Source organism: Anas acuta, chromosome 1 (genome assembly GCF_963932015.1).
Source record: "Anas acuta chromosome 1, bAnaAcu1.1, whole genome shotgun sequence".
Classification (NCBI taxonomy): Eukaryota; Metazoa; Chordata; class Aves; order Anseriformes; family Anatidae; genus Anas; species Anas acuta.
The window spans coordinates 14,093,140-14,098,742 of record NC_088979.1 but is presented as its reverse complement, the minus strand read 5'-3'; positions in this window follow the sequence as shown (position 1 = coordinate 14,098,742).

Sequence of the window (5,603 nt, the reverse complement as noted above, 5' to 3'; positions counted from 1 at the left end):
CCACAGGTTTGCTGCTGGGCAGCCCCAGGATTTTCAAGCCTGGCTTTCTACCTTCTAGTTTTGAGGGAGCATGAGGGAAGAAAGCCAGGGAGAAAACTGATTCAGGTCTGGACCGGTGATTTAGATGTCACCCCTTGCTCAGGGCACACGATAAAGTTAATGTGATCTCAGAGAGGCATCAACCCTGCCAACAACAACAACGATATTTTTCCATGCTGTTTCCACGTAATACAGTACATCTTGAAAGTGATGTTTCAGTTTTGTTCTGAATGTCCTCATTCTTGTGAATTGATCTCCTAGATATTATCCGTACTCTATGTGCACATCACGAACAATTTAACAAGGCTGGGATTTACCATACTGATGTTGTGTTTTTGTTTGTTTGTTTGTTCATTTGTTTTTTCCCCCCAATTTATTTATTTTTTAAACACTCCATGCAGTACTAACCAATAGCAGAAGGCTAATGTTTAATTATAATGCAATACAAAAATACATGCATTTCTTTAAAATGGGAAGTTGTATTAGCAGCTGGCACACAGCAGAGAATAATTGTGAAGTTTTTGAGGCACTACAGAAATAAAGGTGTCGAAGCTCAAGTCTCTATTACTACTAAGTATGCATTCAGTTAAGGACCTCTACATCTTTATTTAGTCTCCAGTTATTTATTTATGCAATGATGCTCCTCTGGATTGAGTGCAATGACTTCTCTGTGTGTATGTGCTCTGTCCAGTTTCAGTCTGAACGCCTATTTATCTACTTTCCTCAAAAATGTTTTTTAACAACAGACATGGTAAAGGAAGGGTCTAAAAGAGTAAAAGAATGTTACCCATTATCTGAGCTGAGATGTTAAAGCCCTTGGAGGCAGAAGCCTTTGCTTTAGCCTTTAGCTAATAGCAGCCTGCCTAAATGAGGTGTTTGTTCCTTGCAGCATTTCAGACTCTGTAATGACACAGATGCTGCAGAGACTGACTCGTCTTTGCACAGTGCCTGAGAGCTTTCACTTAAATATACTAATGAGTTCTTGCACTAATCACCTGCAGCTACCAGTGAGGACAGCCCTGCTATTGTGTGATTACCTCAGTGAAAGAAATAAGAGGTGTCAGGAACCTGCCACGCAGTAATGCAGACAAATTCATGATTTCCTTGTTAGTAATGAAGAGGATGAGGCCATGGAGAAGGTACAGACCCCAGAGAAGGCTGAGGAGGCTTAGAGCTGTGGTCATTCCTGCTGCACTCAGATGAGGGATGTACACAAATAACATTGTGATAAAGAAACACCTTTTCCTCATTTTCCCTCTGGATAAAAATTATCCAACAAAGCTAATCACATTAGGCAAAAACAAAAGAACAAACAAAAAACCATTCAGCAGAATTTCTTGTGCTGATGCCTTTGCAGATACCTGGACATCTGGCTTCAGAGTTCATGTAGTCAGGAAATATTCCAAGTGATCTTTTAAACAACGATGAGAAAAAAAAAAAAATAAAAATTAAGGAAAGGCTTTATCAGCAGTGGAACCTGAACCTCTTTGTAGATGTTGACAGTTTTGATGTAAATCCCAACGTAAAATTGACTGTGCTCACATTTTACACCATCCGAAGTATATGCAGAAAACTCATTATGTATGTATATGCAGGAAAGCTAAGTGCAGGACCCACACCGCATTGCAAATCAGAGCTGGAAGATGAGTGAAATGCCCGTACAGCAATCACTGCAAATTTCTCAAGGAAGGGCCTGATAAAAGGCCTTATAGCGAAACTGTAACAGAATTGTGCAGAGTGATATTTTTTCCCATTCAAGGCAGCACAATTTTTAATAATTACAGATTAGGAACTGTATTTCTTATGACCAAACATAAGTGTCCCTCAAGCAACAGCAACGGCAAGAAAGAACAGACTCAACATGACTCTTTAAGCTGTTGTTATATGTAAAGCTGTATTTGCATCACCGGTGCCTGGTGTAACTTAGTATCACCGAAATCTCTCTGAGGCCTAAAGTCTACCTGCTGCCTCTCAGGTGTCCCTGAAGGGTGCTGCCACGCCTTGATGTGTTCCACATTCTATTCATTTATTGTGGAATTTCCTTACCAATAAGAATTCTGCCTGTTCTGTGTAATTCAGGACTTGCAGTTGTCAAAGCCTGTTTCCGTCGCTTTGTGCTCAGCTTCACAGTTCAGGCACACTGAAATCCTGATCTTTGCTATCCTCTTATGAGGTCCTGGCAAACAGAAATGCTTATTTCACTCTGGGAACCAGCTGTATCCCATACACCAATTAATTTATTTGGAGGAACGCTGTAGAGATCTATCAAGCTCAGGTTTCTTTATGTTTCTTCCGCCCGGGGTTTGTGAATTGTCCTCTGAAAGGTTTCTCATGGGGCTGCAAGCCGCACACCTATCTCACCTGCCTACAGGCTCTAGCAGTGGTGCAAGCCTGTAGACAGTGGCATTACAGCCTGGGTGGGATGGGTTGGAGTCGTGCTGCATTCACCTGCTTCACGCTGTGCTGCGGCATACTCATGGCATCCTCGCACTGATCCCTGCCCTGCCAGAGGCCCACAGTGTGGCAGCGGGACCCTCTCTACTCTTCAATCCCAGCTGCACACTACAGAGATGGAGCTCACTGCTATCAGGATGCAGAACATGCAATTTCAAAGCACATTTTTAAAAATCTCCACCATCAAGATAAGCTGCATATTTCCTTTTTTTTTTTTTTTTTTTTTTTTTTGGTAAGAAGACGAAAGCAATGACCATCAACAAAAATAAATTGCTAATGCTTTTCATTCAGAGTGGACTCTAATCCCTTATAAGGGCACCCAAGAGCCATTAACAGTAATTTTAAATGAAATATACCCGTGCTAGGTAAGTCTAACTAATCAACTCCTCAATTATACTGGCAGAAAGATGTATTCCAATTACCAAAGTACTTTCAAGTGAATTAAGGCTCCTTTCTGTACCGGCTGTGGAGGTCACTGAATGTTCCCATGAATCCTTGCATGTTTACATTAAAAAAAGCACACCATGATCTTTGGCAAAGGCACTTGCTCTAGGCTAGTTCAGCTTTTGAGCTTGTTGCCATAAATACAATAGAAAACCAGCCAACCATTGCAAAAAAAAGTCAAGAATATCTTTCAATACTTTTCCTTCCATATCAGCGATTCATCAAAATTACATAGGAAAAGCTTTGTGAATGCGACATAAAATTAAAAAACACAAAAGTGCAAATACTGATCATGCTTAATAAGCATAGTGTTCATGTTAGAAAGGAAGCTGGGTTTTGAAGGCCTGAATCACGCCCAATCCACGTGAAAACATGCACAGCTGGGACCTAAACCTTGAGGCTTGCTCAGGCCACGTCCACACGCAGCTGCTGGCCCTGGCTCCCATCTGCTTCCCCTCAGCCAGACACCACATGGGCTCCACAATGCTGTGAGTACCTGTTTATACTGTAATTATTCCGCAAGTCAACTGCTCGACCATTCCCACTACGGGCTTTCCAAACCATTAAGTACCTTGAGTGTGCAGAGATCCTCCTAGCACTTGAGGCTCATGCGCTACACGATGCCTCGATGTGACCAAATGAAGTCTGTCTTCAGGCTTTCTAGTAAGAAATGTGCTGTCTCCTCCTTTGGCAGTTGTTAGTTTGGTGATAACATGGTAACACTGTGTTAATTTAACAGGAATTCATGTATTTTTACATTTAAATGCTCACCGAAATGACAAAATACAGCAAGCCAGAATATCTGCTCCTCAGAAGTGAGAATTCTTGAAGCTACCCTATGGAGCCAAGTAAAATGGCCTTATGGGCATGTGAGAAACAAGTGATGAGATCTGTTTTAGGGCTTGGTCTATGCCCCCAAAACTAGTCTTGAGCTGTAGGCACTCTGCAAATCAGATGACCTGAAAGCCAAGGAGCCTGCAACTCAACAGGAAAAGGCAGAAAATTCTCAAAGAAACAGTGACTTTTATTTCAAGTTTTGAACTTGAAACTTGTGATTACACACATATTTTGTTGTCCTTCATGCCTACTCACAAATTGGCAGAGCTGGGCATCTGTGAGAGCTCGTATGATGCATTTGTGGTCCTCAGCACCAGCCAAAGAGTGCAAAGGGGCAAGTGCCAGCCCCATGCAGTTCCACGTGGGTGCGGGCAAGGCTGACATCTACCCTGGCAGCAGAGCCAGCAGTGGGGCAGGCTGGGATTGCTCCTGTTTGTACTCAGTCACCCCCAGATTTACCTTGTGTCCAAAATGTCCCCATGGTGCTCTGGCAAGGGGAGCATTTTCTCCTCGCTGGCTCCTGACTGCTAGGAATATAGCAACGTGCAGGTCACGTTGTTTAGTGACCACTGGTGGCAGTGTGCGGCCTCTTTGCACATCAGCAGCCACCATTTCGGAGCCCTCACCCACTGCAGTGCTGTGCTGGCACTACCCCAGGAGCAAACACAGCAGGTGAGCACACAACTAAAGGCAATAAAAGTGGATATTCAGAAATTGAGTCTACATAGGCAATTTGATTGGGACCTGCCAGCCCTGTGCATTCTTCAAAACCACACAAAGATGAAACTCAGACCAGAGCCTTTAGCTCTTTATCAACTGCTTTAACTGCTTTGATCTTCCTTTTTTTTTTTTTTTTTTTTTTTCCCCAGACCTTTAAGAGTTGCTTGGGTATTTGGTGAATCCCTTCAGGAATAAGTCTACGCAGGTGAATAATTCCCTTTTCAGCATTTTCAGCGCTAGAAAAGCTGTTGGTCTCTGAGGGAAAAGCCTTGGAAAAATGCTGGGAAAGGGGATGCAAGAAAACTTGCAGAAATCACATCACTGATATTACTTCACTTCCAGGAAGTACTGTTGGCTTTGGATCACCAAAATCCCTTCCAGTGATCCATCCACTGAGAATTTTCAGAGGTAAAGACCTCATCAATGACGTCTTGGAACCCTTGGTAGAAGTGGATCAGGTCATAGAATCATAGAATGGCTGGGGCTGGAGCTGGATGCAGTATTCCAGGTGGGGTCTCAGAAAGATGGAGTAAAGGGGAAGAAAAACCTCCCTCACCCTGCTGGCCATTCTGCTTTTTGTGCAGCCCGGGATATCACTGGCTTTCTGGTCTGCAAGCACACACTGCTAGCTCATGTCCTATTTTTCATCCACCAGAACCCCCAAGTCCTTCTCCAAAGGGCTGCTCTCAATGAGTTCTCCCAGTCTGTACTCATGTCTGGGATTGCCCCAACCCAAGTGCAGCACCCTGCACTTGGCATTGTTGATATACGGACCCCTGAGGGGCCCCTTCTGACTGATGAACACTTACACTTGAACATTGAGCCATTGACAGCAACTCTGTGCAGCACCAAAGTGTTATTATTTTGGAAAAAAGAAATGCTGAATCAGAGTCTGAGTTTAAAAATAATAAAGAAACGAGTCTGTGTAGAAAGGCTTTTTATTTTTTAAAAAAAAATTCAAATTTTTGAAATACAGTGTAAAGTACAACATAGAATTATGTCTGCAAGTCAGCTTATGCATATCATGCCAGTTATTTACATGTAGGTATGTACAGAGTGCAGATAATTATTGAAACCACACTACAAAATAAACAGAGAGTTCAATAAGA